Below are 8,889 nucleotides of genomic sequence, written 5' to 3'. Positions count from 1 at the left end.
TTTTGCTGCTCTAATAATGACAGTATTTTGCAGTTTGTAAAAACTGAAACACCATCATTATGGGTTCTGTCTATGAGTAAAACAACCCGCCGTGTTGTGATTGTCGTAGAAACTGCTATATAAACTGCACTTTGGCTTTATTTGTGCAACCCCCTGCCATCAGTACCACCACCGCTCCCAGTCACCCGCAGAGTTTGACTCTGAAAGCTGTAAATATGCACATTTTTATCAGGATGTACTAATGGAATATAAAAGCATTTGATGCATTTGAATTGTTTTTCCATAATGTCTTTGCAAATGAAAGCTTATAAACACACCTCAGATGCTAACCAAAATGAAACATTTTGATCTGTATCTGTCGTTTGATCTGCTGTGCGCCTCAAATCATTCTATTATTCTGGCTAAAATTTAGTGAAAATCATACTTTAGTGTTGAAGCTAAAGGGAAACTCAATCCTGCATCATACCTGGAATTCTGGACAGCTTAATCTGTGTTTGCAATACAAACAAATCCCTCTCAAATATAGAAGCCAAGCAAATAAGACAAAAGAAGAAACAGAAAATGAGGCACAAGCCGTGGAAAGAGCAGAGAAGGAATACATCAAACATTTCCTGTTTGCAGTAGTTCATTGTCTTAGGTTTTGCACACTCCCAGCTGGCAAAAATTATGCGCTGCTGAAAAGTCCCCATGAAAAAGCAAACATTAGCATCATAAAGCAATGCTTGACACATAGGTTTTCTGTTTCTCTTTGGCAATGATGGTCAACAATTGTCAAGCAAACACTGTGGCTCTGCTAATTGTTTTTTATGCCGTAAGGAATAGATTAGGACCGACTGGTGACAGACTGTAGGCGGACAATGCTAGCCTGGATCCAGCACCATGGCGCACTCGTTTTTGTTTTCACCCACATTAATCACATGGGTAAGGAATAAATTTGAGTGAAAACATAAATGGGGATTCATGAAGCTAAGCCAGGCTTGAGGATTGTTCATGTTGAATTTCACCATGATTAGATAAATATGTGAGCTAATTAATTTGTAGCAGGGTCACTTCTGTCCCACAAATCCTGGTACAATCTAGTCAGTGTAACATGGGAGTATTAGAGAAGTGGGCTTCCATTCACGTGACAGTATGAATCAAGGCTTAACCAGGGCTTTGCCATATGATCAAAATCTAATATCCCGATATCGATACATATCACGATATGGTAATTAATTAGCAGGCCTTAATTACTTAGAGATTTACTTATTTACTATTCAATTATTTTTCTTTCTGTCACTTTTCTTTCTTTACAGAAGTTGCAGTCGAGTTGCAAGGAAGATAAATGTATTCCTAAAATGTGAATATGGTCTGATATGCTTTTGTATAGGTGGTAAAACAGGTTAGTGGTGTTTCAGCTGCTTGTGGAGACAGGTCTGATTTGCAAAGTACAGTCTTGTGATCTGTGCTTTGTTTTCACCCCAAACCCATGTCCATGCGACAGAAGAAGCCCCTCTATGCAACTATACACCCCTACTCCACCACATCTCAGAGAAAATATTGTACTTTGTACTCCACAACATTTGCCTGACAGCTGTAGTTACGAATTACTTTTCATCACTAATTTTCATACAGCAATCCAAGTATCTCCAAATTTGGTCATTTTGAATTTTTCACATACAATGAAGGACTTAATGTTCCGTTATGGGTTGAGGAAAATCTCCGACTTCTTAAGATAAATAAACTATTTAAAAACCCATTTGGATTAGCTCGAAAAAATGCACCGTCACAAGGCTGAAAACAGGCTGCTTTTCTGATTTCATGAAAAGTTTACTTCTTAGAGATATGTGTTTCTCACAGAACAACGAAGCTACAAACTAATGATGATCTGATAGAATGTGATGCACTGCTGTTGGTTAAAATACCCAGCAGTAAAAAAACTAACTACACTAACTACAGCAGTAATGCAACAGGCATGTAAATGCAGCAGTAACGTTCATCTAAAAATAACAAATATAATAATAAAACACTGACAGGGAACATTTCACTGCAGAATGAGTACTTTTAGTACATTTTTCTGACAACATTTACATTTACATAAGTAAAGTTTTGTGTGCAGGACTTCTACTAGTATTTCTGAGTATTTCACGATGTGGTATTAGTACTTTTACTTGAGTAAAGGATCTTAACACGTCTTCCACTGCTGCACACAGCCCTACATGAGAATCCTTAAAAGTTTGCGGTAAGCAGACGTTGTTTTGAAGACTTAGTGAACTGCAAAGTACTGCGGACGATGATTATTAAAGATGCAGTAAGAGAATAAAGAATGGGACTCAGATGGGAGAGCTACACACAAACAGACTGTGGACACAAACATATGCACACACTTTCTTGTCCGTACACACACACGCGCACAAACATCAGTAGAATTGATGTGTTTGAAGGGCTTAATAGTGCAGATTATCATGACACACACAAACACGTACACACACACACACTCACAAAATGTGTGGGCCCACATTATGGGCCCTCTCCTCGGGAGTTGGCCCTTCTGTGACATTTGGAAAGGGCAAGAGGAGCATCACTCACACACACACGCACACACACACACACACAGCTTTGACCTCCACACCATCAGGTGTCAGCACGGCCCCCCCATACAGAAGCTCAATACTCAGATTAACATCAGGAACCAGGATTAGTTTGCTCCTGCAGGGTTTGGACAGCACACACTCGTTTCACCTGGCTGTCCTATAGCGCTCACCCACACAACCACACAGCGCACTAACACATACATGCACATGTTAGCAGCACACATCTGGATCTGTTAAAAGTTATCGTTTGACATTTACCGATGAAAGCTGGCATTCGGGAATTAGGCTATAATGGGATGAATGTAGTCGTTGAAGGTCGTCTAAAGTATAGTAAGATAGATGTGTGTGTGTTTTAGAGGAAAACTATGGTAAAGGGAAGGAGAGCCTTTAACCTTTGCTGTATATTCATTAAAATCCCCCTTCTCCAGTTACATAAACAGCAGAATAATGCTGAGATACTGTTCGTCATCTCACATTCACAAGGCAATAAGACTCATTCTGGGAAATTATTTCTGCTACAAAGTACAGACTAGCTGAAAAACTGCCTCGGCAACAAAACTCTGCCCCATCCTCGAGTGTCTATGCTGGCTTACATAACGATGCCTCACCAGCCACCTCACAGCAAGTGAGCCTGTTCAAAATCCTTAAGATGCGTCTCTTCCTTCTTCTAAACAGTCAGATTTAGCTGAGGATTGCCAGGCTTGACCAGAGCACTTCTCACCAGTCGGTCAAAATCAGATCATTGATTTCTTTGATGCGAGGTTTGAAGAGAGGGCACGGTAAAAAAAAAGTGTCTGAACAAAGCCACAGACAGCTGGCCTGGTTTAGAGTGTGACAGCATGTCAGACCTCTACGTCTCCTCTATTAAACCTGCTTTGTTCCATGATCTGCTCTATTTATACTTAACTAAGAAATGTGGATGCCTCCGCAGCCGCGGTGAGCTTTTCATTCCGAAAGGTTAGCAGATGAGTTACTGCTCTGAGACTGGGGTCAATACAGCAGGTTTGGCTGTTTTTATCTTCTCTGTCTGTCTGAGAGGCTGCAGCTCCTCTGGTTCGATGAGTCACTCGCCAGGCTGCAGCAGAACGTAATGCTGTTCTACTGCCACCGTGTGGTTACTGTAACTGTTGAGTTTGATGTCAAGGTCCCCCCTAACAAAATTATCTTGTTACGGTACGACAGCATTCGGCACATTTTTTATCAGAGGCAAAATGCTTGCTACCACAAGGTCCTACTGTTCAATGAGCTGTTAATGATTACCAATTAATGTCATGCATTATTATGAATTCTAATCATTTATTCACAACGCGAATACAGAGTACATTGAATTAACTTCAATACCAATATTAAATACAAATGATTGATATACATATCACACCTACCTAAAATGAGGCTGAGCTGAACATTGTATTGGAGTGTACAAAATGTGGCCAAAAGTATGTGGACAAACAGCTTTGTGTACTTTTGGTCTGGCACACTTTTTCATGGTTAGAGTTTCAGTTCTAGTGAAGGGAAATCTTAATCCTGCAGCGTGCAGTGATATTTCAGTGTGCTTCCCGTTTGGAAGCAACAGTCTGGGGAGGACTCCTTCCTTTTTAAACATGGCAGTGCCTCTGTGCACACAGCTAAGTCCTGAAAGATATGATTTTTCAGAGTTAGGACAGGAGGAGCTTGACTGGTCTGCACAGAGCCCTGACCCCAACCCCATTCAACACCTCTGAGATGAAGTGGAACGCCGACGGTGAGCTAGGCCTTATCGCCCACCATCATCGCCTGACTTTACTAATACTCTTGTCAGTCGCTCAATGGGAGCAAATCCCTGCAGCCAGGTTCCAAATCATTGTGGAAATCCTTTTCCGGAAGAGTGAAGACTTTTACAGCGGCAGATAAATATCCATTTGGGATGATATGTTCAACAATCAAATATGGGTGTAAGGTTTGTGTGTATACTTAGTTAATGTAGTGTATCTTAGGATGGAAGTCTAACCAGGGACAGGCCGCTAATGGCTGCTACAAATTAGCTTCATCTAGATTCCCTGTATACATCTTGTTTAGCAATATGTATTTATAGAGTGCATAAATAAACAAAACAAATAAATAAATAGTCCTTGCTTATATTTAGTTGACTCGTAGCTAAAAAATTAAATTCCATATCCATGACATGCTCTCGATCACTCATGGGCACAGATTGCATACACCTACACACAACGTACAGTCGCACACTGAGTTCCAGTGTTCACTATCTGCCTCCTCTTTCTTTGGTTTTAGGTCCGACAGCAGTTCGACCCAGACACCTGGGAGTCCAGTGCGGACAAATGTGAGAGCAAGACAGAGAGAAAAAGAAAACAAGACAGAAACGGTGTGTGTGTGTCTCTGTGTGTGTGTGTGTCCGTGAGCTTTCCTGTGTGTACATGAGGTAATTTCAATTCAGAAGCTGTGACATCTAACTGTCAGTGGAGCCCAGAAGTGCTGACAGGTAGCGCACACACACACACACACACACACACACACACACACACACACACGCACGCATACACGTACATGCACACGCACACTTCCTCATACTGTTGTAATTGAAAGCTGTCACTTTGAGATTTTCTCCTCCATAGGGATTTGTGCTGGTTGGCTGCGGCTCCAGGATTTCACTCGTCTCTTCTCTTTGATATTACTCCTCACCTCTAGATTACAGCGCTGACTCTCTCTCTCTTACTTTCTGTTACTGTAGCACACAGACACGAACTCCCCCTCATCCCTGTCTCGTACACGCACAGAGCCTTGCTAATAAATGACCACCTCTTACAGTTTTAGCTGTGAAAAACAACAAAACAGTGAACCTCCACAGAATAATAAAGAGAGCACAGTGACTCCTGAAATGAATCTAATTCATTCTCCAGCTCAGTTGATTCCATCATGACAGCATCGGTCTAATTGGTCATGCTTAAACCTTAGATTTACCCAGGTTGCTGTGGCTTGAATGTGACTGCAGCTGAAGTGATGGCGAGGCCGAGCCACCCGAAGCAGAATAATTTATGTTTGTCACTTCATAAGTCTCGCTATTCTCTGATGTCTATCTTCTCCCTCTCTTTCCATTCTCTATCTGCTGTGTCTAAACAGTGTAATTCATTCATTATGAATTAGGCCCAAAATTAGGTTAGCACATATTTAATCATTCATGTGGGCTCGCCACTTTGACTGGCCTGCTGAATCATTAATTATGAGTTTTGGAGATGCTAATTTGTTCCATGATCCACATGAGCATCTGAAAGTTGGATGAACAGATGCTTTTATGTTCAATACCTGCACGACTTTTCCGCAATATTTGTATAACAATGCGCCCAACCAAGGATCTGTGTCCACTCACGCACAGACCCACACACAGACCAGAGGTCATACAGATTTTTTTTTTTGATATCGACATTTGAGGCTTTTGAGTTTAGACCAGAAATGTCCAACTAATGTACACAAATTATGCACACGCACACACACACGCACTCCTATTCAAATTTTCATATCCCTGTGGAAGAGCTGGAAATTCACTTTATATGCTACAGTGTTTTGTGTAGTGCATAAAAAACTCTGGCAGGGCTTTTTAAAAGAGAGAATACACATCAAAAACTAAATCCGCCAAAGTAATCAGAGAGCGGTTGCACCCTGCTTACTTTACAGGCTAACGTCCTAATAACAAATGCATAAAGGATACACATGCAGCGTACAGTTTGGACAGAGAGAAGCAAACTTCAGTTCAGTTCACTTCAGTTTGAGGCATTTTCTCTCACTGAGGGTTGTAAAAATGACTTCAGTACAGTGTCTGTGCCTCATGTATGAATGAATGTATGACTACAGACTTTTTCATTTGATCTTTGTTGTGATTTCACCCATTTCTAAATCACACACCTTGCTTAGGCAGGGCCATGTGTTCAGATAGTCCTGCAGATCGCTGAACAACCACTAAGATGTGTGAGCCATATCATTTCCACAATGACTGTACTGAAGATGTTTGTCCAGAACTCTTTAAAGGCTTGGAAAATCATTTACTTCACCGTCTTTGTAACATAAGCAATGACGTCCTTCTTGAAGACGCTAATAAGGATTTAATATATGAATCAGATTATGATTGGGTTGAATCTGGTTTGTTATTTGGTCACAGATGAAGCAGATTAGCTCATTTTTTTTATGCTAAAGTTTTCAGGGTCTTTAATGTGGCAGCCTACCAAACGTGACAGACCACTGACTCAGAAATACTATGAAACAAAGGTTCGATGCACCTCACCTCGCAAAGCAATTGAATTCCTAAAGAAACCGCTCTTACAATCTGCTCATGTTCTTTATGTTGGTATTTAAGGAGCTTTCGGGAACAAGTTACTGCATAATTCTTGCATAAATTGAGGGGACATCTTTTATGTTAAATCCCGGGCCAATTAATCCATGCGTGAAAGCTTATGCATGTGCAGGAATTGAGAACTAATTTGGGAAAAATGCCCTCTATTCCCCTCTTACAGTTTGAGCTGAACGCCACGGTCCAGCTCTGCTCTGTAGTTTATATGCCACGCTCTGCTGCTTCTGAGTGCTTAGCTCTCTATTTGCTTTTAGTGACTTGGTTATTCTGCGCCCTTATCTCACCTCTTCTCTCACCTGAATATACCCAGTGGCGGTGTTGCCTTCCCTCTTCAGTCAGCAAAGTCAAGCTTCAGCTGGATGAAGTGATGTACTCAGTTTCATAACAGCAGTCTCTATAGTGCGGACATTATGGCCTTTTTAAACTTTCACCAGTCCCAGCCTGCCGCATAGAACATCTTTGAATGCAGTGAGTAGCGACAAGTAAGGCTAAATCATATTCATTAATCAATGTGATGAATAGATTATAGCCTCAGCCATGGCTAAAGTTGCACTATAGGCATATAATAGCAGTCAGTTCCTGTAGGGAATGGAATTTTTCTTTGAAAGGATGCCAGAGGACACAGATGGGCTTAAAAATGCTGTGAGGGCCTAACATTTAAACTCCTGCGGGGTTTGCTTCCATACATTAATCCCTAGAAAACTACAAAGCTGCAGCATCCGTTTTAACACCGGGGGGTGGCGGCGTTTTCATCACTGCAATCTGCAACTTTGCACACAATTAAACTGCAGATGTCATGTTTGCCCTTCATTTGAACAAATGCAGGTGTTTTACTGTGCTCAGGTTTTGATGCTCTTTAGATGTTTCATTTTTTGATGTTTTGTCAGTTTTGACATTATTTTAGCCGTGTTTTTAAAGAGAGAAACCACAAAAAAAAAAAACAGACACTTGAACATAAACTTGAAACTTGGACTCGTTTGGCACCTGTTGTGTTGTGGTATGTAGTGAAGGTTGCTGACCAGGCAGCATGAAAGCAGTGCACTGGTGGTAGTACATCAGTATTGTCTCTTCTTCCCTCAGTTTGCTCCTTTCCTGGTTTGTTGCCTTGTTTCTGATCATACGTTTGTGATACACCTGCACTGAAAATGCCATTCTTGATGAGTTTGGAGATACCTTTTACTTTCAACTTGAGTCAGAATAGAAGGAATCTACAGGCTTATCCTTAAAATCCTTTAGTCACAACAGTTACTCCAGAGTGAAAATATGACCACTTTCAGTCAGCCAAAACATTTTTTTTTTAAACAAAATTGAGTTGAATTCATTGCCCTTGGAGGCCACAGATGATTTACTATGATACTAAACCTTGCCTCAAATATTCACCCTGCCTTTACCTTTATGCTTGCAGAAAGGGAAAAGAACAGAAATGTGCATGTGTGAGGCAGTAGCATAAAGGAACCACTACGTGGAGCTCTTGTGCCATTAACTCCCTGGAGATAAACAGCATTTGTCAGGGTTTGCAGACAACATGTGAGATAACCACAGGTGCAGTGATTGAAGAATTATACCCAGCAGTACTACTGAGAAAAATGATTTCTGAATGAATACTCTCAACAATATATGAAAAGAATAACATCTAGTTTTCTTCCATACCCTTTCTCAGAAGTAGGCCTTTATTTTAATATAATGAGTGAGATATCCTTGCAATGCGTTGCAGTTTAGATTGTAGCTTACTAAAAAAAAGATACTGAGCAGTTACGTATTTTAAAATGTATTTAAATAGTTAATATAGTTAAAATAGTTTAAGTTAAGTTTTAGTTTAAATAGTTAAAATTTAATAATAGTTGATTTGACTTTGAGGAAAACCCTAACATTTTCATGGACCAGCAAAATATGCTTATGAAACACATGAAACTGTTCTGAGCTCCTTCTAAATCTGCCTCTTCTTTTAGAATATCCTGTTTCTTCAGTGGTTCTTAGCAT

Source organism: Chaetodon auriga, chromosome 4, assembly GCF_051107435.1.
Source record: "Chaetodon auriga isolate fChaAug3 chromosome 4, fChaAug3.hap1, whole genome shotgun sequence".
NCBI lineage: Eukaryota > Metazoa > Chordata > Actinopteri > Chaetodontiformes > Chaetodontidae > Chaetodon > Chaetodon auriga.
The sequence above is the reverse complement of the archived record's forward strand: the minus strand, read 5'-3'. Positions refer to the sequence as shown.